A 27,453-nucleotide genomic window follows, 5' to 3' on the forward strand; every position below is an offset into this window, starting at 1 on the left:
CTACATTGTACTATGAGGGACCCAGTAGCAATGCCGTCAACCAAAAGCGAGCACACCCACCTCTTCAGACAAACAGCAGTCTCACGGGTGCTTGCGCCAAGTCGTGATACCACGGCCCCGTGTGGGGAGTTTGGCCATTTAGGGAGGTGTAAACATGTCGTATGCTGTACAATCAGCTGCAGCAAATTAGACATTAGAAAAGTAATTCACAGGCAAGAGCTTTTCATAGGAAAGCTAGGTGTCGGCCGGGCAAGGTGAGGCAAAAGATTTCGAAATCCAGTTGTGGTTCATTTTAATGAATGTTAGATCGTCAACATTTTGGGTAGCCAGACGAGTCCTTTTTTCGGTTAATATTGAACCTGCAGCACTGAATACTCTTTCTGATAGGACACTTGCTGCCGGGCAAGCAAGCTCCTGCAATGCATATTCTGCCAATTCTGGCCAGGTGTCTAATTTGGAGGCCCAGTAATCAAATGGGAATGACGGTTGAGGGAGAACATCGATAAGGGATGAAAAATAGTTAGTAACCATACTGGACAAATGTTGTCTCCTGTCACTTTCAATTGATGCAGCAGTACCTGTCCTGTCTGCGGTCATAGCAAAATCACTCCACAACCTGGTCAGAAAACCCCTCTGTCCAACGCCACTTCTGATGTGTGCACCCCTAACACTCCTAGTCTGCTGCCCCCTGGGGCTCGTGTGAGAACGATCACGTGCGCTGTGTGCTGGGAATGCCTGAAGCAAACGGTCAACAAGAGTTGATTGTTTGGTTGCTAATATTAGTTCCAAGTTCTCATGTGGCATAATATTTTGCAATTTGCCTTTATAGCGTGGATCAAGGAGGCAGGCCAACCAGTAATCGTCATCGTTCATCATTTTCGTAATGCGTGTGTCCCTTTTTAGGATACGTAAGGCATAATCCGCCATGTGGGCCAAAGTTCCAGTTGTCAAATCTCCGGTTGTGATTGGTTGAGGGGCAGTTGCAGGCAAATCTACGTCACTTGTGTCCCTCAAAAAACCAGAACCCGGCCGTGACACGCAACCAATTTCCTGTGCCCCCGGGAAAGGTTCGGCATTAAAAATATACTCATCCCCATCATCCTCCTCGTCCTCCACCTCCTCTTCGCCTGCTACCTCGTCCTGTACACTGCCCTGACCAGACAATGGCTGACTGTCATCAAGGCTTTCCTCTTCCTCTGGTGCAAACGCCTGCTCCTTTATGTGCGTCAAACTTTGAATCAGCAGACGCATTAGGGGGATGCTCATGCTTATTACGGCGTTGTCTGCACTAACCAGCCGTGTGCATTCCTCAAAACACTGAAGGACTTGACACATGTCTTGTATCTTAGACCACTGCACACCTGACAACTCCATGTCTGCCATCCTACTGCCTGCCCGTGTATCCTCCCACAAATAAATAACAGCACGCCTCTGTTCGCACAGTCTCTGAAGCATGTGCAGTGTTGAGTTCCACCTTGTTGCAACGTCTATGATTAGGCGATGCTGGGGAAGGTTCAAAGACCGCTGATAGGTCTGCATACGGCTGGCGTGTACAGGCGAACGTCGGATATGTGAGCAAAGTGCACGCACTTTGAGGAGCAGGTCGGAGAACCCAGGATAAGTTTTCAATAAGCACTGCACCACCAGGTTTAAGGTGTGAGCCAGGCAAGGAATGTGTTTCAGTTGGGAAAGGGAGATGGCAGCCATGAAATTCCTTCCGTTATCACTCACTACCTTGCCTGCCTCAAGATCTACTGTGCCCAGCCACGACTGCGTTTCTTGTTGCAAGAACTCGGATAGAACTTCCGCGGTGTGTCTGTTGTCGCCCAAACACTTCATAGCCAATACAGCCTGCTGACGCTTGGCAGTAGCTGGCCCATAATGGGACAACTGGTGTGCAACAGTGTCATCTGCCGATGGAGTGGTTGGCAGACTGCGTTCTGTGGAAGAGCTGTAGCTTCTGCAGGAGGACGAGGAGGAGGAGGAGGAGGGGGTGCGAACGCCTACAGCCAACTGTTTCCTAGACCGTGGGCTAGGCACAACTGTCCCTAAATTGATGTCGCCTGTGGACCCTGCATCCACCACATTCACCCAGTGTGCCGTGATGGACACATAACGTCCCTGGCCATGCCTACTGGTCCATGCATCTGTAGTCAGGTGCACCTTTGTACTCACAGATTGCCTGAGTGCATGGACGATGCGCTGTTTAACATGCTGGTGCAGGGCTGGGATGGCTTTTCTGGAAAAAAAGTGTCGACTGGGTAGCTCGTATCGTGGTTCAGCGTACTCCATCAGGGCTTTGAAAGCTTCGCTTTCAACTAACCGGTAGGGCATCATCTCTAACGAGATTAGTCTAGCTATGTGGGCGTTAAAACCCTGTGTACGCGGATGCGAGGATAAGTACTTCCTTTTTCTAACCAGAGTCTCATGTAGGGTGAGCTGGACTGGAGAGCTGGAGATCGTGGAACTTTCGGGTGTGCCGGTGTACATGGCAGACTGAGAGACGGTTGGAGACGGTATTGTTTCCGCCGGTGCCCTAGATGCAATATTTCCTCCTACAAAACTGGTGGTTCCCTGACCCTGACTGCTTTTGGCTGGCAAAGAAACCTGCACAGATACTGCCGGTGGTGCGGAAAATGGTGGCCTTACAGTGACGGAAGGGATGTTGCGTTGCTGACTAGCTTCATTGGCCGAGGGTGCTACAACCTTAAGGGACGTTTGGTAGTTAGTCCAGGCTTGAAAATGCATGGTGGTTAAGTGTCTATGCATGCAACTAGTATTTAGACTTTTCAGATTCTGACCTCTGCTTAAGCTAGTTGAACATTTTTGACAGATGACTTTGCGCTGATCAGTTGGATGTTGTTTAAAAAAATGCCAGACTGCACTCTTCCTAGACTCGGATCCCTTTTCAGGGATTGCAGACTGAGCTTTAACCGGATGGCCACGCTGTCCTCCAACAGGTTTTGGCTTTGACACGCGTTTTGGGCCAGATACGGGCCCGGCAGATGGAACCTGTTGCGATGTTGATGCCTGCTGCGGCCCCTCCTCCACCTCCGCTTCTGAACTACTGCCGCCTGCACCCTGTTCCCCCAATGGCTGCCAATCGGGGTCAATAACTGGGTCATCTATTACCTCCTCTTCGAGCTCGTGTGCAACTTCGTCTGTGTCACTGTGTCGGTCGGTGGTATAGCGTTCGTGGCGGGGCAACATAGTCTCATCAGGGTCTGATTGTGGATCTGTACCCTGAGAGGGCAATGTGGTGGTCTGAGTCAAAGTAGCAGCATAGTACTCTGGCTGTGGCTGTGCATCAGTGCACTCCATGTCAGAATCTACTTGTAATGGGCATGGCCTGTTAAATGTTTCACTTTCTAAGCCAGGGACGGTATGTGTAAAGAGCTCCATGGAGTGACCCGTTGTGTCGCCTGCTGCATCCTTCTCTCTTGTTGTAGTTTTTGCTGAGGAGGACAAGGAAGCGACTTGTCCCTGACCGTGAACATCCACAAGCGACGCGCTGCTTTTACATTTACCAGTTTCGGAAGAGGAGGCAAAAGAGCTAGAGGCTGAGTCTGCAATGTAAGCCAAAACTTGCTGTTGCTGCTCCGCCTTTAAAAGCGGTTTTCCTACTCCCAGAAAAGAGAGCGTTCGAGGCCTTGTGTAGCCTGACGACGAAACTGGCTCCACAGCTCCAGACTTAGGTGGAATATTTTTATCCCCACGACCACCTGATGCTCCACTACCACTACCATCATTACCAGCTGACAATGAATGCCCACGACGACCTCTTGCACCAGACTTCCTCATTGTTTTAAAATCTTAACCAAAGTAACTTTATTTGTTGCTGTCAAACAACTTACACGGTGAGCTATAACTTCAGTATGATTTCAATATCCCTTAACAGGTTGGTGAGACCACAAGGAAAATCAGGCACAATGTTACACACTCTGTTTTCTGTGGCACAAAATCACAGAGATGACACACACGCAGGACTGTTACTCAAGCACTAATGTCAATATTAATCTCCCACCTAATTTATTTTTATTTTTTTCTTTCTCAGGGAGACTTTAGAAACCAAATAATATTAAAAAAACCAAAAAAATAAATAGGCTTTCTATGGCCCACTGAATGAGAGAGAGAGGTGGCACACCCAGGAGTCAAGACTGGCACACAAGCTGAAAGGGCAATATTACTCTCCCACTGTTTTTTTATGTATTTTTTGTTTTTTAAGGGAGACTTTAGAAACCAAATAATATTAAAAAAACCAAAAAAATAAATAGCCTTTCTATGGCCCACTGAATGAGAGAGAGAGGTGGCACACCCAGGAGTCAAGACTGGCACACAAGCTGAAAGGGCAATATTACTCTCCCACTGTTTTTTTATGTTTTTTTTTTTTTCAGGGAGACTTTAGAAACCAAATAATAAGAAAAAAAATAAATAAATAAATAGGCTTTCTATAGCCCACTGAATGAGAGATAGCACACACAGCAGTGGCACACAAGCCCTGACTGAGGCCAATATTTTTCTCCCACTGATTGATGTAGTGTTTTTGTGTTGAGGTAGATTTTAGAACACAAATCAAGGAAAAAAAAAAAAATGCTTTCTATGGCCCACTGAATGAGAGAGAGGTGGCACACCCAGGAGTCAAGACTGGCACACAAGCTGAAAGGGCAATATTACTCTCCCACTGTTTTTTTATGTTTTTTTTGTTTTCAGGGAGACTTTAGAAACCAAATAATATTAAAAAAACCAAAAAAATAAATAGCCTTTCTATGGCCCACTGAATGAGAGAGAAAGGTGGCACACCCAGGAGTCAAGACTGGCACACAAGCTGAAAGGGCAATATTACTCTCCCACTGTTTTTTTATGTTTTTTTTTTTTTCAGGGAGACTTTAGAAACCAAATAATATTTTTTAAAAAAAATAAATAGGCTTTCTATGGCCCACTGAATGAGAGAGGTGGCACACCCAGGAGTCAAGACTGGCACACAAGCTGAAAGGGCAATATTACTCTCCCACTGTTTTTTTATGTATTTTTTGTTTTCAGGGAGACTTTAGAAACCAAATAATATTAAAAAAACCAAAAAAATAAATAGCCTTTCTATGGCCCACTGAATGAGAGAGAGAGGTGGCACACCCAGGAGTCAAGACTGGCACACAAGCTGAAAGGGCAATATTACTCTCCCACTGTTTTTTTATGTATTTTTTGTTTTTTAAAGGGAGACTTTAGAAACCCAATAATATTTAAAAAAAAAAAATGCTTTCTATGGCCCACTGAATGAGAGAGAGAGGTGGCACACCCAGGAGTCAAGACTGGCACACAAGCTGAAAGGGCAATATTACTCTCCCAATGTTTTTTTATGTTTTTTTTGTTTTCAGGGAGACTTTAGAAACCAAATAATATTAAAAAAACCAAAAAAATAAATAGCCTTTCTATGGCCCACTGAATGAGAGAGAGAGGTGGCACACCCAGGAGTCAAGACTGGCACACAAGCTGAAAGGGCAATATTACTCTCCCACTGTTTTTTTATGTTTTTTTTGTTTTTTAAGGGAGACTTTAGAAACCAAATAATATTAAAAAAACCAAAAAAATAAATAGGCTTTCTATGGCCCACTGAATGAGAGAGAGAGGTGGCACACTCAGGAGTCAAGACTGGCACACAAGCTGAAAGGGCAATATTACTCTCCCACTGTTTTTTTATGTATTTTTTTTTTTTAAGGGAGACTTTAGAAACCCAATAATATTTTAAAAAAAAAATAAATAGGCTTTCTATGGCCCACTGAATGAGAGAGGTGGCACACCCAGGAGTCAAGACTGGCACACAAGCTGAAAGGGCAATATTACTCTCCCACTGTTTTTTTATGTTTTTTTTGTTTTCAGGGAGACTTTAGAAACCAAATAATATTAAAAAAACCAAAAAAATAAATAGCCTTTCTATGGCCCACTGAATGAGAGAGAGAGGTGGCACACCCAGGAGTCAAGACTGGCACACAAGCTGAAAGGGCAATATTATTCTCCCACTGTTTTTTTTATGTTTTTTTTGTTTTTTAAGGGAGACTTTAGAAACCAAATAATATTAAAAAAACCAAAAAAATAAATAGGCTTTCTATGGCCCACTGAATGAGAGAGGTGGCACACCCAGGAGTCAAGACTGGCACACAAGCTGAAAGGGCAATATTACTCTCCCACTGTTTTTTTATGTTTTTTTTGTTTTTTAAGGGAGACTTTAGAAACCAAATAATATTAAAAAAACCAAAAAAATAAATAGGTTTTCTATGGCCCACTGAATGAGAGAGAGAGGTGGCACACCCAGGAGTCAAGACTGGCACACAAGCTGAAAGGGCAATATTACTCTCCCACTGTTTTTTTATGTATTTTTTGTTTTTTAAGGGAGACTTTAGAAACCCAATAATATTTAAAAAAATAAATAAATAGGCTTTCTATGGCCCACTGAATGAGAGAGGTGGCACACCCAGGAGTCAAGACTGGCACACAAGCTGAAAGGGCAATATTACTTTCCCACTGTTTTTTTATGTATTTTTTGTTTTTTAAGGGAGACTTTAGAAACCCAATAATATTTAAAAAAATAAATAAATAGGCTTTCTATGGCCCACTGAATGAGAGGGAGAAAGGTGGCACACCCAGGAGTCAAGACTGGCACACAAGCTGAAAGGGCAATATTACTCTCCCACTGTTTTTTTATGTTTTTTTTTTTTTCAGGGAGACTTTAGAGACCAAATAATATTAAAAAAAAAACAAAAAAAAAAAGGCTTTCTATGGCCCACAATTAGAGAGAGAGAGGTGGCACACCCAGGAGTCAAGACTGGCGCACAAGCTGAAAGGGCAATATTACTCTCCCACTGTTTTATTAAGTTTTTTTTCTTTTATTTTCAGGGAGACTTTAGAAACCAAATAATATTAAAAAAAACAAAAAAATAAATAGCCTTTCTATGGCCCACTGAATGAGAGAGAGGTGGCACACCCAGGAGTCAAGACTGGCACACAAGCTGAAAGGGCAATATTACTCTCCCACTGTTTTTTTATTTATTTTTTTTTTTCAGGGAGACTTTAGAAACCAAATAATAAGAAAAAAAAATAAATAAATAAATAGGCTTTCTATAGCCCACTGAATGAGAGATAGCACACACAGCAGTGGCACACAAGCCCTGACTGAGGCCAATATTTTTCTACCACTGATTGATGTAGTGTTTTTGTGTTGAGGTAGAATTTAGAACACAAATCACGGAAAAAATAAATAGGCTTTCTATGGCCCACTCAGTGAGAGATGGCACACACAGGGATGGCACTGTAGCAGAAATGCCAATCTTAATCTCCCACAAAAAAAAAAAAAAAAAAAAAAACAGGGACTGTCCTACAATTACTATCTCCCTGCAGTAATGTAAGCCAGGTATGGCAGGCAGCAATAGGAGTGGACTGATGCACAAATTAAATAAAAAGTGTGGACAAACAAAAAAGATAGCTGTGCAGAAAGGAACAAGAGGATATGTGCTTTGAAAAAAGCAGTTGGTTTCCACAGTGGCGTACACACAGCAATACAGCTATCACGGAGCCTTCTAGGGCAGCCCAATGAGCTACAGCGCTGAGGAAAAAAAAATAAAAAATAGCTTCCACTGTTCCTGCACACCGAAGGTGGTGTTGGACAGTGGAAATCGCTACAGCACAAGCGGTTTGGTGGTTAGTGGACCCTGCCTAACGCTCTCCCTGCTTCTGACGAAGCGGCAGCAACCTCTCCCTAAGCTCAGATCAGCAGCAGTAAGATGGCGGTCGGCGGGAACGCCCCTTTATAGCCCCTGTGACGCCGCAGACAGCAAGCCAATCACTGCAATGCCCTTCTCTAAGATGGTGGGGACCAGGACCTATGTCATCACGCTGCCCACACTCTGCGTTCACCTTCATTGGCTGAGAAATGGCGCTTTTCGCATCATTGAAACGCGACTTTGGCGCGAAAGTCGCGTACCGCATGGCCGACAAGCACAGGGGTCGGATCGGGTTTCATGAGACGCCGACTTAGCCAAAAGTCGGCGACTTTTGAAAATGATCGACCCGTTTCGCTCAACCCTACTGGCAAGAGCTACCCTATTCGCGGTTATTTTACATGCAATTCAAATTTTGTAGTTTATGTAGTGAAGTGTCCATGTGGTCTCCTATACGTAGGGGAGACAACACAACGTATTCATATCGTATAGCGAGCCATAAGTCTACGATTAGATGCCAAAAAAATTGGCTTCCATTACCGGATCACTTCACTAAATTGAGGCACACAATTGCACAACTACGCTTTCAAATCATTGAACAGGTAGCTTGCCCCCGGAGGGGTGGTAATCACATCAGGCTTTTAAAACAGAGGGAAGCCTATTGGATTTATACGCTGGACACCCTGGAACCCAGGGGCTTAAACAGAGAAATAGATTGGCATCCTTAATTTTCCTGTTTTCTAACTATTTTTTCTTGTTCCATTTTCCCAGACTCGTTGACCTGGATACCGTGTTGGCGAGTCTATTTTGCAACTTAGCTTTGGCCCTTGCCAATTTTCATTTTTTCTTTTTTCCTTTTTTATTAAAAATGTTTTTCATTTTTAATTTTGTTATTTATTTTTTATTTTGTATCCGTTTTTTTCATTATTATTTATTTTTGAAATTTCTTTATTGGTTTCTTACATTTTATTTTGTCTCTTACTTTTTATTTGCATTTACCTATTTTTCATTGTTTTATCTTATTTTTCTTATTATTTTTACTTTTCTAGTTCATTTTTTCACATTTTTTTCACATTTGGCTTTGTTTTTTTTATTTATTTTTATATTTATATCTACATAATTTTTATTTTATTTTTTCCTTTTTATTACCTCCAAGTGGTCCAGCAAAGGTCTCCTTTATATTTCCATCTCTACGGACTTATTTATACCGTGCTCTACCTTTTGTTTATATTCCTATATAACCTATGTAATTGCTCTGGCTGGGTATTTCACTGGCCAGTTATATTGAGCCCCCACACTACTATATCACTAATCCGCCTATAGTCCCATCACTCTACGCTGCTTACATGCCTGTGTACTTTGTCCCAACATCCTGTTATACTGCGCAAGTACATGTGTAGCGTTAGTACACTTAGCAAGTAGCCGTTATCACCACTGCGCATGCGCTATTTGTGCTGTGGCCTCAGTACACTACCCGGTATCCAGAGTAACCCTTGCGCATGCGCCGTGATTAGATGGCACTGCGCAACGTCACGTCTGGTCTTACATGGGCCACTTCCGGTTAGCGCTGCCTCCGAGAACACTTATACCACAGCGGGCAGTTCCCATTACACACGCAGCATAGCAGGGCGCGGGAGCGCCGCTCTTCACAGTTCTGCCAGCAGGTAATAGATCGTAGCGCGCATCATGGACCCTGTTACTATGGTAGTTATAATCCAGGTTGCTAAGCTCATGTCCATGTCCACAGGCTCTAACATCCAGCGATACCTAGCCTCTAGCTAGATTCTTCATACAACCATTATAGGTATTTATATTTTACTAGTGTGGCTTACCTACAGGCTCTACATATCCTTAATTATCACATTATTCCCCACAGCATATCTGCTCAGTGCTTTCCTTCCTGGCTGTACTACATATCTATTTAAGGTAAAACTGACCTCTCTTGCCTCACTCCAGTGCGACTTTTGGTGTTTTTTGGTTAATTTATGGTGGTTGCTTAGTGATTCTTGGTGTTGTTTCACCCTTCCTTTTTGAAGTGGTGTATGTTCCTATTTCTAGCAGATTTCTCTCCATGGGGCTACCTGATGGGTTCTACGCCATTTGTGTACATGTTACTGTTTTCTTACAAACTATGTATGATTTACTGTAATTTATGTGTTGTATATGTATTTTTTCCCTTATTTTTTCCACAGCGAAGTATGATTAAGAACCCGGTTGGGTTCAAAACGTCATCTGTATACGCTTTCTACTGTTTATATTTGCACTTTGTCTCTGATGTGTATGTACACAAATAAATTGTTACACAATTTTTTTGCAATATATTCCATCCGTGAGTGCAGTGTATGTTTCTATTTCTGAAAATGGGCATAATTGTTTTTATTTCTCCTGTACTTTTGAGAAAAAAAAATTCATGCCATTTCTCGAATCATATAATATTTAATTTTATTTTATTCAAACATTTTCAGGCACAAATAATCAAAATTGTAGTGTATTAGTATACAAACTTGGTTAGCATCTGACATTGATACATTGGCTTTACTAAAATACTACATTTCTAATTGCTTTTACCTGAATTTATTGATCATGTTTGATTAAAATTTCATGATACATTGCATGTTTTAGCAAAGTTTATTGTGATTACAACAAGTCCTCTACAGGCCACCCTCATATGGAAAAAGTGTGTATGTCACATTTATTATGGTTAATCTTCTCTGCAGCTACATGTAACATTTTGGTGGGCTAAGGGACAGATTACACAGACCAACTGGTGGCACTAAGGGTACCGTCACACAGTGGCATTTTCATCGCTACGACGGCACGATTCGTGACGTTCTTGCGATATAGTTACGATCTCGCAGTGTCTGACACGCAGCAGCGATCAGGGACCCTGCTGAGAATCGTACGTGTGATAGAAATATATATATCATGTAGATCTCACTTGCATGTATACTCCTCTATAATCATAAATACTAATATACTCACAGCTAATATATACATTATAATCAATGGTTTAAAATGGCTGACAAACTGATATAAGCCAGACAGACTGTATGGGTTTTTTTTCCATCTTAAAAACAGGAACTCGGGTCAGATGTCTGAAATAATGCCTAGAATATAGCTGAATCTTGCTGAAACGGCAGACCAACAGTGTCAGATGTCTCAACTCTGTCCTACATACAGAACTCAAGTTTGATTGCTTAATCCTCTGTCATATGAGCATTAATCACCATATTCCATATATGTTTAGATAACCAATGACAGAGGAGCTAGACAATATGGTAATTAACTAACCACCCCTGACAACCCCTAACCACTCCTTTCTATGTGAAAATATAAAACTATGTATGTACAATAAAGTACCAGTATTGATGGAATGTTGTTCTGTCACAGTTGTGTACAGTCCATTCTTGATGAGCGCTCAAAATACTCAGTCTAATTGGGAGCGGCCGCAGCACACACAGAGGGATAAATTTATCCAACCCTAATATTTCCATAACATTAATGGCGCCCAACAGCGAGGCATGGATGAAACGCACACGTGGACCCACTACTGACCGGAAAGAAGGAGGTTGTAGCCGTGGCCTTGGCATAGGGGCAGGAGACTGCGCAGCTCCATAAGTAAGGTAAGAAAATGTTATCATCTTACCTGAAAGTCCCCTGTGCCCAGTCCTTGTCTATGCCTCTTGCCGGTCAGGTGTGTGGTCACCAATTCCCAGGTAGTGCAAAAAATCCGTAGCCACGAATCCAAGCCCTGGGAGGTGTCTGCTGTGTGTCGTGTATATGTTCTGTGTTTGTGTAAGATCCGGGAGAAGGAAGGAAAAGTGACTTTTGCTTTTGGTTGCTGGGTAACAGACCGCAGGAGGTCAAATCACTCGATAAGTTATTGCAGGATTCCCGTGCATAGGAGGAACAGGTAGAGTTCCGGGGCAGGTAGTCCCATGTTCCAGGCACGGGTAGTGATAACTTAGAGGGCTACTGCAGATTCCCGTAGTGCCGGCGATCCATTTAGGACGTCCGGACCGGGGTGGTAGATTTCCCGCTTGTTGTGCTTCTCACTCAGGCACTCAGGCGGCCCGGGCGCAGGTGCGTCCAGTGCGATTGGCAGTAGTCTGTTCCCAGCGCAACCTGCACGTGTCACAGAATTTAAAAGGGAATCTCCCAGATTGTCTATCTGTATCTGTTTCTGTTTGGTTCTATTCATGTATTGCCGCTTTAAGAAGCATACAATTGAAAAGAAAGTTTTGTTTGTTTTTTTGCTTCTCTCTTGAACTTCCTCTTTTTTCAGCTGCTGAAGGAGAGATATGCATTGTAAATCACACTGTCACATCTGTTTTTCTTTCTGGCTGTTTTCTTTTGCAATCTGGCTATGGTGTAGCATATATTTGTGAAGAAGTTAAGTTAAATTGTATCTATCATTTTTGATGTGACATACATGTTTTCAGATATGTGATTTTAGTGACATTTGATATTATTGCAATAGCATACGGAATAAAAAGAGGAAGTGTGTCTCTGACTGCATTTGAGCGCAGAGATTCTAAAAGAAAAAAAAAAAGGAGAAGAGAAAAGCCGTTTTCATTTTTAATTTTTTTTTACTCTCTTAAAGGGTCTTTTTCTTTTTGCGGCATTTTAAAATTTTTAATTAAGTTTTCCTCAATCTTCAATCTCTTTACCTTTTTATTTTTTATTTATTTATTTATTTTTGAAAAAAGTTTTTCTTTCCTTTTGTATCAAAATTTTGAGTTTTTGGTTGTGAACTAAGTTTTTGACGGTTTTTCTTATCGTTTTGGGTTTTTCTTAGAGTTTTATATACTCATTTTTAGAAGTTTTTTTTTAGTACCGTTTTTTCATTTTTGTGTGTTTTTCATTTTTTGCTTTTGCCATGGGGAATAAAGTGGCCGAGCAACAGGAAAGTCTTTTTACTTCCTGATGAGAAAACAGCCCCTAGATAGCGGCAGAACACGAAGGTGTTAAGTATGTGAAGATTTTTGGAAGGAATAAAGTACGTGAAATTCATTAGAATGGCAGATTTCAAGCTGCGGAGTGGCATGACGTAGAAAGGAAAATAAGGGAAGTTAGCTGATGTTAGATTGCTGAATACTAATACATGGTATGAAGTAGCAGCAGAGCTTACATCGTTTAGGTGGTACAGAAAGTTATGTGAGCAAACCAGGAAGTGATTTTTGTGGGTATGAGACGGGAGAATCTGCGCAGTCTGCTTTTAGCAGAATCCATGGTATAGGTAGTTATTTTTGCACAGTATGTGGCACGCCCCGTCTCTCCCTACAGGGAGAAGGCATAATTGCTCCTCTCTATTATTCTTGTTGTTCTCATCTATCCTCTTTTTTTCTCTGTCAGTCTTTTCTCTCCACATTCTCTCTCTCCTTTCCTCTCCTCTTCCTCCACATTTTTTTTCTCTTCTCTCTCTTCCCCTCTCTATCTCTCTCCTCCATACCCTCCATCTTCTCCTCCCTCCTTCTCCACTCCCCCACCACACCTTTCTCCTCCTTCTTTTTTTTCTCCACACCCATCTCTCCTCCCTCTTTCTCCACACCTCTCTCTCTCTCCTCCTTCTCCACTCCCCCACCACACCTTTCTCCTCCTTCTTTTCCTTCTCCACACCCATCTCTCCTCCCTCTTCTCCTCACCCTCTTTCTCCCCTCCTTCTCTCTCCTCTCTTCTCCTCCCTCTCTCTCCACATTCTCTCTCCCCTCCTACTATTCCTTTGTCTCACTCATCAACCCCTCCTCCTTCTTCTTCCTCTTTTTTCCTCTTTGTTGCCGGCTGGGCCAACGCCCAATTCAAATAATATGGTGCTTACAGCACAAGGTTTCCCTCTATGCCCCTGGCACAAACCAGCCATTGCCAGTTGTGATATCGGGAAAAGAAAGTGAAAATCCCCCTACACACAATGCAGTGGGCAGCCCCCAGACACATCAGGTAGCAGACAGCTCAGCCCTGGGTGCAGAGGGGGGAGGAATGATATCAGAACGAGCTCACTGACAGATCCTCCGTTACCTCATTTCACAGTCAACAATATTGTAACCCTTAAGGTTTTACATGAACTTTGATATCACCATGTATTGATAATGTACAACTTCAGCACCAGTCAGAGCTGCCTACATTCACACCAACATAGAACTATAAGCCTAATCCATCACAGCTTCAGCAAGGGGGGAGATATCCTCACAGCAACTTCTAAGTCCAATATCAGTCAGTGTACGACCCCAGTACAAGCTATCACAACTATTCCTCTGATGAAGATGAAGAGGGAACATCATACATGCTGTCCAGTACTAGAAAAGAAACCCACAGGCACCAAGAATGCAAGGGCAGATAGAGGCACCACCATTACACTATGTGCACTGCACTTCAAGTCAGGTGACAATCTTCCAGACCCAGGGATGCATCCCATGCCATTTTACCGAAGAATGTAGCAGAAGCAGCAAACATATGCAGCCAGCTGGAATGATCTCTGGGCCATGAATGAAAATAGAAGCAGGTGATGCACTCTGGCCAATCATGAAGGAACAATTCAAACTTCCAGCAGAATCAGACGTACACGCTTGGGAGTCAGGGCCACAGCTAATTGAACAGCTCAGAGAGTGAGCCAAAGGCAGATTGGCAGGACAAGCCAAAACCAAGAGCCAAGATAAGACAGAGTCTGTAAAGAAGTTTCATGGCAGAGTAATGCAAGTATTCCGAGACTTGGGCTTCACCATTCATGACCAGATACACAGGCAAATGTTGGCACAGGCCTTTGTGCATGGACTGAGACAGCCAATCAGGAAACCACTGATAGTGGCTAGGCCTGAGAACAGGTCAATAGCAGTGGACTGACCCAGCAAAATGTTTTATGTGCGCCTAGGAGACTGTTTATTGCTAATTGTTGCCAAAACTGCCGCCATTATAGCACCACAAAGAGCGCAAAGAAGGAAAAGGGTGCCATGCTGCTGAGAATGCCAGAAGGGAAGCCAGAGGTGAAGATGCTACAAAGTGCCGATCGACACACCGGAAGAACCACTGCAGACTCCATAGAGGAGACACTGACCTCAATAAGGTTAGCAAAGGGGAGAAGCTATGTTGGAGCAGGGGGAAGAAGTGATGGCAGATGCAGCCACAGCCCCTGTAATGCCCCAAGACCTTGGGTTGGATGCAGCCGCCGGTCTCATGGCACCCCCGGGCCTCGCCACGAATGCACCTGCAGGCCCCGTCTTACCACCGCAGCTTCAATCAGCAGGCCGGACCCCGCTGCCGCTGCAGTACCCATCATGCCGTTGTCCATAGTAGCCAAAGGGATTGAGTCCCAACCAGGGGTGCAGAAGACAGCCCCTCTCATGGTGACCACTGACCTGGAAGCCCAACCACCCTACAAAGACAGAAGAAGTGCCAAGTGTTACATCTGTGGCAAGTTTGGCCATTTCCAGAACCAGTGCAAAGCACCCACGCCCCCGAAGAGACTGGACCCATGCAATCCAAGAGTTGGTCCAGAGAAACAGGTCAAGGAGGAAGTGCAGAAAGCAGTGAAGTACCCCGTCCATAGGACAGAGGCAAGCAAGCCAGGTCCGCAAGACACTACGCTCCTGACATGTAAAACTTCATCTGCAAGACCACTACCTCAAATTACCCTTAAAATGGATGGCGTTGTCAGATCCAACGCAGTGCAGCCAGAAGTGTGATGACACCTGTGGAACTCGCTGATCCAACCTGCCTATCAGAATCCTCTGTGTCTCGCATGGGCATTGATGGTCAAGTCAGACATTCTCAGCTTACAAAGCCACTGGGCGTGTGCACTCAGCCAGGACACTCTATCCTGTCCCAGTTTGTGGTGTAAAGGACCTTCCACTCAACCTGCTGGGAGCGAACCTACTGCAGAAGCTGAAGGCAACCACAGTGTTTCAGGAAGATGGGACAGTGACACTTTCTTCATCCCTGACCCAAGAAGAGTCATGCTGGGGGCCCTACAAGAACCTTAAACAACTAATGAGGCCTACCCAAGGAGGTACTGGACGTAGTACCAGAAAGTCTATGGTCTAAGGGACCCCAGGTCATGGGAAAACCTCAAGTTGCCCCAGTACAGGTGTCAATCAAGCCAGGTACCCCATACCCTCGTAAGGCCCTGAGTCAAGCTGCCTTTGACCAACTGAAGGTCTACCTGGAAATAGGAATCATTGTTCCTTGCACATCGCCTTGCAATACCCCGCTTTTCCCCGTCAAGAAAAAGACTGTAAAAGGAGAGCCAGCCAAGTTCAGAATGGTATATGACCTGAGAGCTGTGAATGACGCCACGGTGTTTTGAAACTGCATTTATGCCGAATCCGCACACTCTGCTCTCAAATGTGCCTGCCACAGCAAAAGTGTTCACAGTGAACAACCTGGCTAATGTTTTCTCCAGTGTTCCCCTTCATCTGGAAGACCAGTTCCTGTTTGCCTTAATGCACCAGGGGGGACACCACACATGGACAGTGATGCCACAGTGGGCCCAGAACAGCCCTCCACAGTTCACCAGAGCAATGTCCACAGTCCTCACCAACTGGGTCACAGAACATGCAGAAGTAACCCTGCTACAATACATGGACAATCTACTCCTTTGTGCAGTTGACTTTGACACGTGTAAAGCCCTTTCCTTGTATCTCCTACTCTACCTGGCGGAGCAGCACTGCAAGATCTCAAAGAACAAAGTCCAGTGGTGTCTGAAGCAAGTTACGTTCCAGAGACAATGTATTACTCACCAGGCGAAACACCTGACAGATGACCGGAAGACCACAGTGGAGAAGATGGTCCCTCCAACAACTCCAAAGGTGCTACAGGCCTTCCTTGGTCTAGTTTCGTATTGCAGAGCCTGGATCCCTGATGCTTCCGTCCTAATGCAGCCTCTGTGTGAATACGTCAGCGTGACCCCGTTCCTCCAGACAGATGTGGCCTTCAGTTCATTCAAGAAGTTAAAAAGCTCTGTAGTCTCAGCGCTAGCACTAGGCCTATCTGACTACGAGAAGCCATTCCGTCTCTACTTGATGAGAAGAGAAGGCCTTGCTACTGGAGTCCTGACACAGCTTCAGGGGGGAAAGCAGAGACTTTCGGACTACTTTTCAGCTTGCCTGGATCCAGTTGCAAGGGGAGCCTCTTCCTCCCGCATGAGAGCAGCAGTTGCAGCACACGCCCTCCTGGACAGGACTACTGACATCAGTGGAAAAACCATTGGAAATCCTGGCGTGCACAATGCAATCTTCGCTCACGCACGCGCAGTATGCTTTGCCCAACTGTGGGCAAAGCCGAAAAGCATTACTGCACATGCGTCCGCGCACTATGTCCCAGAATACACAGCGAAATACTTTCGGGACATAGTGCGCAGGTGCATGGAAGTAATGCTTTTCCGCTTTGCCCACAGTTGGGCAAAGCATACTGCACGTGCGCGAGCGAAGATTGCATTGTGCACGCGCGAACTATGGAGGACAAGTGCTCTAATTCTCGAACATATTGCGGACAACAGGGACGGATGGGGTGGAGAAATGAAGACGACACGCCGCCTATCGGACTGGAAAATTTCCCTTTAACCTCAGCTAGGCTGATGATTTTGACTCTGATTTTATACTCCTGGTTCTGATTTTGTCTTGTCTTTGTCCTGCCCACTGTGGTTTTGACTTGGCTACTCAACTTCCCTATGCCAGCTTGCTTCACCAGCCCACCAGCTGGGTTTCACAGTAATAGCAAGATGGAACTGATGAGAGCTTTCAGCAGACCCCTGGATGATGCGGTAACCTATTAGTTCCCATGATCACATTACAAGGAAGATGTAAATGTATCAAGAGTAGGGTTGAGCGAAACGGGTCGATCATTTTCAAAAGTCGCCGACTTTTGGCTAAGTCGGCGTCTCATGAAACCCGATCCGACCCCTGTGCTTGTCGGCCATGCGGTACGCGACTTTCGCGCCAAAGTCGCGTTTCAATGACGCGAAAAGCGCCATTTCTCAGCCAATGAAGGTGAACGCAGAGTGTGGGCAGCGTGATGACATAGATCCTGGTCCCCACCATCTTAGAGAAGGGCATTGCAGTGATTGGCTTGCTGTCTGCGGCGTCACAGGGGCTATAAAGGGGCGTTCCCGCCGACCGCCATCTTACTGCTGCTGATCTGAGCTTAGGGACAGGTTGCTGCCGCTTCGTCAGAAGCAGGGAGAGCGTTAGGCAGGGTCCACTAACCACCAAACCGCTTGTGCTGCAGCGATTTCCACTGTCCAACACCACCTTCGGTGTGCAGGGACTGTGGAAGCTATTTTTTTTTTTTTTCCCCCTCAGCGCTGTAGCTCATTGGGCTGCCCTAGAAGGCTCCGTGATAGCTGTATTGCTGTGTGTACGCCACTGTGGAAACCAACTGCTTTTTTCAAAGCACATATCCTCTTGTTCCTTCCTTTCTGCACAGCTATCTTTTTTGTTTGTCCACACTTTTTATTTAATTTGTGCATCAGTCCACTCCTATTGCTGCCTGCCATACCTGGCTTACATTACTGCAGGGAGATAGTAATTGTAGGACAGTTTTTTTTTTGTTTTTGTTTTTTTTTGTGGGAGATTAAGATTGGCATTTCTGCTACAGTGCCATCCCTGTGTGTGCCATCTCTCACTGAGTGGGCCATAGAAAGCCTATTTATTTTTTCCGTGATTTGTGTTCTAAAATCTACCTCAACACAAAAACACTACATCAATCAGTGGGAGAAAAATATTGGCCTCAGTCAGGGCTTGTGTGCCACTGCTGTGTGTGCTATCTCTCATTCAGTGGGCTATAGCAAGCCTATTTTTTTTTTTTTTTTTTTAATATTATTTGGTTTCTAAAGTCTCCCTGAAAAAAAAAACAAAACCTAAAAAAACAGTGGGAGAGTAATATTGCCCTTTCAGCTTGTGTGCCAGTCTTGACTCCTGGGTGTGCCACCTCTCTCCCTCTCATTCAGTGGGCCATAGAAAGCCTATTTTTTTTTTTTTTTAAATATTATTGGGTTTCTAAAGTCTCCCTTAAAAAACAAAAAATACATAAAAAAACAGTGGGAGAGTAATATTGCCCTTTCAGCTTGTGTGCCAGTCTTGACTCCTGGGTGTGCCACCTCTCTCCCTTTCATTCAGTGGGCCATAGAAAGCCTATTTATTTTTTCCGTGATTTGTGTTCTAAATTCTACCTGAACACAAAAACACTACATCAATCAGTGGGAGAAAAATATTGGCCTCAGTCAGGGCTTGTGTGCCACTGCTGTGTGTGCTATCTCTCATTCAGTGGGCTATAGCAAGCCTATTTTTTTTTTTTTTTTTTAATATTATTTGGTTTCTAAAGTCTCCCTGAAAAAAAAAAAAAAAACATACAAAAAACAGTGGGAGAGTAATATTGCCCTTTCAGCTTGTGTGCCAGTCTTGACTCCTGGGTGTGCCACCTCTCTCCCTTTCATTCAGTGGGCCATAGAAAGCCTATTTATTTTTTTTTTAAAATATTATTGGGTTTCTAAAGTCTCCCTTAAAAAACAAAAAATACATAAAAAAACAGTGGGAGAGTAATATTGCCCTTTCAGCTTGTGTGCCAGTCTTGACTCCTGGGTGTGCCACCTCTCTCTCTCATTCAGTGGGCCATAGAAAGGCTATTTTTTTTTTGGTTTTTTTAATATTATTTGGTTTCTAAAGTCTCCCTGAAAAAAAAAAAAAACATACAAAAAACAGTGGGAGAGTAATATTGCCCTTTCAGCTTGTGTGCCAGTCTTGACTCCTGGGTGTGCCACCTCTCTCCCTTTCATTCAGTGGGCCATAGAAAGCCTATTTATTTTTTCCGTGATTTGTGTTCTAAATTCTACCTGAACACAAAAACACTACATCAATCAGTGGGAGAAAAATATTGGCCTCAGTCAGGGCTTGTGTGCCACTGCTGTGTGTGCTATCTCTCATTCAGTGGGCTATAGCAAGCCTATTTTTTTTTTTTTTTTTTTAATATTATTTGGTTTCTAAAGTCTCCCTGAAAAAAAAAAAAAAACATACAAAAAACAGTGGGAGAGTAATATTGTCCTTTCAGCTTGTGTGCCAGTCTTGACTCCTGGGTGTGCCACCTCTCTCCCTTTCATTCAGTGGGCCATAGAAAGCCTATTTATTTTTTTTTTTAAATATTATTGGGTTTCTAAAGTCTCCCTTAAAAAACAAAAAATACATAAAAAAACAGTGGGAGAGTAATATTGCCCTTTCAGCTTGTGTGCCAGTCTTGACTCCTGGGTGTGCCACCTCTCTCTCTCATTCAGTGGGCCATAGAAAGGCTATTTTTTTTTTGGTTTTTTTAATATTATTTGGTTTCTAAAGTCTCCCTGAAAAAAAAAAAAAAAACATACAAAAAACAGTGGGAGAGTAATATTGCCCTTTCAGCTTGTGTGCCAGTCTTGACTCCTGGGTGTGCCACCTCTCTCCCTTTCATTCAGTGGGCCATAGAAAGCCTATTTATTTTTTCCGTGATTTGTGTTCTAAATTCTACCTGAACACAAAAACACTACATCAATCAGTGGGAGAAAAATATTGGCCTCAGTCAGGGCTTGTGTGCCACTGCTGTGTGTGCTATCTCTCATTCAGTGGGCTATAGCAAGCCTATTTTTTTTTTTTTTTTTTTAATATTATTTGGTTTCTAAAGTCTCCCTGAAAAAAAAAAAAAAAACATACAAAAAACAGTGGGAGAGTAATATTGCCCTTTCAGCTTGTGTGCCAGTCTTGACTCCTGGGTGTGCCACCTCTCTCCCTTTCATTCAGTGGGCCATAGAAAGCCTATTTATTTATTTTTTTAAATATTATTGGGTTTCTAAAGTCTCCCTTAAAAAACAAAAAATACATAAAAAAACAGTGGGAGAGTAATATTGCCCTTTCAGCTTGTGTGCCAGTCTTGACTCCTGGGTGTGCCACCTCTCTCTCTCATTCAGTGGGCCATAGAAAGGCTATTTTTTTTTTGGTTTTTTTAATATTATTTGGTTTCTAAAGTCTCCCTGAAAAAAAAAAAAAAAACATACAAAAAACAGTGGGAGTGTAATATTGCCCTTTCAGCTTGTGTGCCAGTCTTGACTCCTGGGTGTGCCACCTCTCTCCCTTTCATTCAGTGGGCCATAGAAAGCCTATTTATTTATTTTTTAAAATATTATTGGGTTTCTAAAGTCTCCCTTAAAAAACAAAAAATACATAAAAAAACAGTGGGAGAGTAATATTGCCCTTTCAGCTTGTGTGCCAGTCTTGACTCCTGGGTGTGCCACCTCTCTCTCTCATTCAGTGGGCCATAGAAAGGCTATTTTTTTTTTGGTTTTTTTAATATTATTTGGTTTCTAAAGTCTCCCTGAAAAAAAAAAAAAAAACATACAAAAAACAGTGGGAGAGTAATATTGCCCTTTCAGCTTGTGTGCCAGTCTTGACTCCTGGGTGTGCCACCTCTCTCCCTTTCATTCAGTGGGCCATAGAAAGCCTATTTATTTATTTTTTAAAATATTATTGGGTTTCTAAAGTCTCCCTGAAAAAAAAAAAAACATAAATTAGGTGGGAGATTAATATTGACATTAGTGCTTGAGTGACAGTCCTGCGTGTGTGTCATCTCTGTGATTTTGTGCCACAGAAAACAGAGTGTGTAACATTGTGCCTGATTTTCCTTGTGGTCTCACCAACCTGTTAAGGGATATTGAAATCATACTGAAGTTATAGCTCACCGTGTAAGTTGTTTGACAGCAACAAATAAAGTTACTTTGGTTAAGATTTTAAAACAATGAGGAAGTCTGGTGCAAGAGGTCGTCGTGGGCGTTCATTGTCAGCTGGTAATGATGGTAGTGGTAGTGGAGCATCAAGTGGTCGTGGGGATAAAAATATTCCACCTAAGTCTGGAGCTGTGGAGCCAGTTTCGTCGTCAGGCTACACAAGGCCTCGAACGCTCTCTTTTCTGGGAGTAGGAAAACCGCTTTTAAAGGCGGAGCAGCAACAGCAAGTTTTGGCTTACATTGCAGACTCAGCCTCTAGCTCTTTTGCCTCCTCTTCCGAAACTGGTAAATGTAAAAGCAGCGCGTCGCTTGTGGATGTTCACGGTCAGGGACAAGTCGCTTCCTTGTCCTCCTCAGCAAAAACTACAACAAGAGAGAAGGATGCAGCAGGCGACACAACGGGTCACTCCATGGAGCTCTTTACACATACCGTCCCTGGCTTAGAAAGTGAAACATTTAACAGGCCATGCCCATTACAAGTATATTCTGACATGGAGTGCACTGATGCACAGCCACAGCCAGAGTACTATGCTGCTCCTTTGACTCAGACCACCACATTGCCCTCTCAGGGTACAGATCCACAATCAGACCCTGATGAGACTATGTTGCCCCGCCACGAACGCTATACCACCGACCGACACAGTGACACAGACGAAGTTGCACACGAGCTCGAAGAGGAGGTAATAGATGACCCAGTTATTGACCCCGATTGGCAGCCATTGGGGGAACAGGGTGCAGGCGGCAGTAGTTCAGAAGCGGAGGTGGAGGAGGGGCCGCAGCAGGCATCAACATCGCAACAGGTTCCATCTGCCGGGCCCGTATCTGGCCCAAAACGCGTGTCAAAGCCAAAACCTGTTGGAGCACAGCGTTGCCATCCGGTTAAAGCTCAGTCTGCAATCCCTGAAAAGGGATCCGAGTCTAGGAAGAGTGCAGTCTGGCATTTTTTTAAACAACATCCAACTGATCAGCGCAAAGTCATCTGTCAAAAATGTTCAACTAGCTTAAGCAGAGGTCAGAATCTGAAAAGTCTAAATACTAGTTGCATGCATAGACACTTAACCACCATGCATTTTCAAGCCTGGACTAACTACCAAACGTCCCTCAAGGTTGTAGCACCCTCGGCCAATGAAGCTAGTCAGCAACGCAACATCCCTTCCGTCACTGTAAGGCCACCATTTTCCGCACCACCGGCAGTATCTGTGCAGGTTTCTTTGCCAGCCAAAAGCAGTCAGGGTCAGGGAATCACCAGTTTTGTAGGAGGAAATATTGCATCTAGGGCACCGGCGGAAACAATACCGTCTCCAACCGTCTCTCAGTCTGCCATGTACACCGGCACACCCGAAAGTTCCACGATCTCCAGCTCTCCAGTCCAGCTCACCCTACTTGAGACTCTGGTTAGAAAAAGGAAGTACTTATCCTCGCATCCGCGTACACAGGGTTTTAACGCCCACATAGCTAGACTAATCTCGTTAGAGATGATGCCCTACCGGTTAGTTGAAAGTGAAGCTTTCAAAGCCCTGATGGAGTACGCTGAACCACGATACGAGCTACCCAGTCGACACTTTTTTTCCAGAAAAGCCATCCCAGCCCTGCACCAGCATGTTAAACAGCGCATCGTCCATGCACTCAGGCAATCTGTGAGTACAAAGGTGCACCTGACTACAGATGCATGGACCAGTAGGCATGGCCAGGGACGTTATGTGTCCATCACGGCACACTGGGTGAATGTGGTGGATGCAGGGTCCACAGGCGACATCAATTTAGGGACAGTTGTGCCTAGCCCACGGTCTAGGAAACAGTTGGCTGTAGGCGTTCGCACCCCCTCCTCCTCCTCCTCCTCGTCCTCCTGCAGAAGCTACAGCTCTTCCACAGAACGCAGTCTGCCAACCACTCCATCGGCAGATGACACTGTTGCACACCAGTTGTCCCATTATGGGCCAGCTACTGCCAAGCGTCAGCAGGCTGTATTGGCTATGAAGTGCTTGGGCGACAACAGACACACCGCGGAAGTTCTGTCCGAGTTCTTGCAACAAGAAACGCAGTCGTGGCTGGGCACATTAGATCTTGAGGCAGGCAAGGTAGTGAGTGATAACGGAAGGAATTTCATGGCTGCCATCTCCCTTTCCCAACTGAAACACATTCCTTGCCTGGCTCACACCTTAAACCTGGTGGTGCAGTGCTTATTGAAAACTTATCCTGGGTTCTCTGACCTGCTCCTCAAAGTGCGTGCACTTTGCTCACATATCCGACGTTCGCCTGTACACGCCAGCCGTATGCAGACCTATCAGCGGTCTTTGAACCTTCCCCAGCATCGCCTAATCATAGACGTTGCAACAAGGTGGAACTCAACACTGCACATGCTTCAGAGACTGTGCGAACAGAGGCGTGCTGTTATTTATTTGTGGGAGGATACACGGGCAGGCAGTAGGATGGCAGACATGGAGTTGTCAGGTGTGCAGTGGTCTAAGATACAAGACATGTGTCAAGTCCTTCAGTGTTTTGAGGAATGCACACGGCTGGTTAGTGCAGACAACGCCGTAATAAGCATGAGCATCCCCCTAATGCGTCTGCTGATGCAAAGTTTGACGCACATAAAGGAGCAGGCGTCTGCACCAGAGGAAGAGGAAAGCCTTGATGACAGTCAGCCATTGTCTGGTCAGGGCAGTGTACAGGACGAGGTAGCAGGCGAAGAGGAGGTGGAGGACGAGGAGGATGATGGGGATGAGTATATTTTTAATGCCGAACCTTTCCCGGGGGCACAGGAAATTGGTTGCGTGTCACGGCCGGGTTCTGGTTTTTTGAGGGACACAAGTGACGTAGATTTGCCTGCAACTGCCCCTCAACCAATCACAACCGGAGATTTGACAACTGGAACTTTGGCCCACATGGCGGATTATGCCTTACGTATCCTAAAAAGGGACACACGCATTACGAAAATGATGAACGATGACGATTACTGGTTGGCCTGCCTCCTTGATCCACGCTATAAAGGCAAATTGCAAAATATTATGCCACATGAGAACTTGGAACTAATATTAGCAACCAAACAATCAACTCTTGTTGACCGTTTGCTTCAGGCATTCCCAGCACACAGCGCACGTGATCGTTCTCACACGAGCTCCAGGGGGCAGCAGACTAGGAGTGTTAGGGGTGCACACATCAGAAGTGGCGTTGGACAGAGGGGTTTTCTGACCAGGTTGTGGAGTGATTTTGCTATGACCGCAGACAGGACAGGTACTGCTGCATCAATTGAAAGTGACAGGAGACAACATTTGTCCAGTATGGTTACTAACTATTTTTCATCCCTTATCGATGTTCTCCCTCAACCGTCATTCCCATTTGATTACTGGGCCTCCAAATTAGACACCTGGCCAGAATTGGCAGAATATGCATTGCAGGAGCTTGCTTGCCCGGCAGCAAGTGTCCTATCAGAAAGAGTATTCAGTGCTGCAGGTTCAATATTAACCGAAAAAAGGACTCGTCTGGCTACCCAAAATGTTGACGATCTAACATTCATTAAAATGAACCACAACTGGATTTCGAAATCTTTTGCCCCACCTTGCCCGGCCGACACCTAGCTTTCCTATGAAAGGCTCTTGCCTGTGAATTACTTTTCTAATGTCTAATTTGCTGCAGCTGATTGTACAGCATACGACATGTTTACACCTCCCTAAATGGCCAAACTCCCCACACGGGGCCGTGGTATCGCGACTTGGCGCAAGCACCCGTGAGACTGCTGTTTGTCTGAAGAGGTGGGTGTGCTCGCTTTTGGTTGACGGCATTGCTACTGGGTCCCTCATAGTACAATGTAGTGTCTCTGGCGGTGGTGGTGCGCACCCAACGTCAGACACACCGTTGTAACATGAGGGGCCCTGGGGCGGTCCCGCCGTCCTCTAGAGAGTTCCCCCCTACCCCAGCTCAAAATGTGCTCTACCACATGCAAAATTATGTCGCACAGCTCCACCAATCTTTAGTCTATTCGCTGACATCATTCAATGTCTGGCACTGACAATACAAATTTGTAGACATCTACGATGCAACTTAAAGTAGTCTGTGTCTGTGTCCTATATTGGCACCATTAAATAGTTACTGCCAAATTACTATGTCAGAAACTCAGCAGATGAGCCCACCCCTGTACCTAAGTATGCCACCTTTTTTTTTGTTTTGGTTGTTTTGCGAGACATTAACATCTATTTATATTTTGGGAGTACTGGGACAGACACTCCTTGCACTACTCCTCCACTGACCACCAAGCTGCCTGCCCGTGTATCCATGTAACCGCTGTAAAACTGCCATGAGCCTATTGTTTGTTATTTTAGGCCTTTGAAGCCTGTCTGCGGTCCCTCCTTCCACTAGTCCTCCACTGACCAGACCACTGCTGCCCGTGTACCCCTGGAACCAATTATAAAGTGCCTACAGCCAGCCCATTTTTTTATGTTAGGCCTTTGAAGCCTGTCTGCGGTCCCTCCTTCCACTAGTCCTCCACTGGCCAGACCACTGCTGCCCGTGTACCCCTGGAACCAATTATAAAGTGCCTACAGCCAGCCCATTTTTTTATGTTAGGCCTTTGAAGCCTGTCTGCGGTCCCTCCTTCCACTAGTCCTCCACTGACCAGACCACTGCTGCCCGTGTACCCCTGGAACCAATTATAAAGTGCCTACAGCCAGCCCATTTTCTTATGTTAGGCCTTTGAAGCCTGTCTGCGGTCCCTACTTTAAATACTCCTCCACTGACCACCAAGCTGCCTGCCCGTGTATCCATGTAACCGCTGTAAAACTGCCATGAGCCTATTGTTTGTTATTTTAGGCCTTTGAAGCCTGTCTGCGGTCCCTCCTTCCACTAGTCCTCCACTGACCAGACCACTGCTGCCCGTGTACCCCTGGAACCAATTATAAAGTGCCTACAGCCAGCCCATTTTCTTATGTTAGGCCTTTGAAGCCTGTCTGCGGTCCCTACTTTAAATACTCCTCCACTGACCACCAAGCTGCCTGCCCGTGTATCCATGTAACCGCTGTAAAACTGCCATAAGCCTATTGTTTGTTATTTTAGGCCTTTGAAGCCTGTCTGCGGTCCCTACTTTAAATACTCCTCCACTGACCAGACCACTGCTGCCCGTGTACCCCTGGAACCAATTATAAAGTGCCTACAGCCAGCCCATTTTCTTATGGTAGGCCTTTGAAGCCTGTCTGCGGTCCCTACTTTAAATACTCCTCCACTGACCACCAAGCTGCCTGCCCGTGTATCCATGTAACCGCTGTAAAACTGCCATAAGCCTATTGTTTGTTATTTTAGGCCTTTGATAGCCTGTCTGCGGTCCCTACTTTAAATACTCCTCCACTGACCAGACCACTGCTGCCCGTGTACCCCTGGAACCAATTATAAAGTGCCTACAGCCGGCCCATTTTCTTATGTTAGGCCTTTGAAGCCTGTCTGCGGTCCCTACTTTAAATACTCCTCCACTCACCACCACCAAGTTGCCTGCCCGTGTATCCATGTAACCGCTGTAAAACTGCCATGAGCCTATTGTTTGTTATTTTAGGCCTTTGATAGCCTGTCTGCGGCCCCTACTTGCAATACTCCTCCACTGACCACAATGCTGCCTGGAGTGCCTGCCTGTGTATCCATGTAACCGCTGTAAAACTGCCATGAGCCTATTGTTTGTTATTTTAGGCCTTTGATAGCCTGTCTGCGGTCCCTACTTTAAATACTCCTCCACTGACCACCAAGCTGCCTGCCCGTGTATCCATGTAACCGCTGTAAAACTGCCATAAGCCTATTGTTTGTTATTTTAGGACTTTGATAGCCTGTCTGCGGTCCCTACTTTAAATACTCCTCCACTCACCACCACCAAGCTGCCTGCCCGTGTATCCATGTAACCGCTGTAAAACTGCCATGAGCCTATTGTTTGTTATGTTAGGCCTTTGATAGCCTGTCTGCGGTCCCTACTTTAAATACTCCTCCACTGACCACCAAGCTGCCTGCCCGTGTATCCATGTAACCGCTGTAAAACTGCCA

Source organism: Ranitomeya variabilis, chromosome 3 (genome assembly GCF_051348905.1).
Source record: "Ranitomeya variabilis isolate aRanVar5 chromosome 3, aRanVar5.hap1, whole genome shotgun sequence".
Lineage (NCBI taxonomy): Eukaryota > Metazoa > Chordata > Amphibia > Anura > Dendrobatidae > Ranitomeya > Ranitomeya variabilis.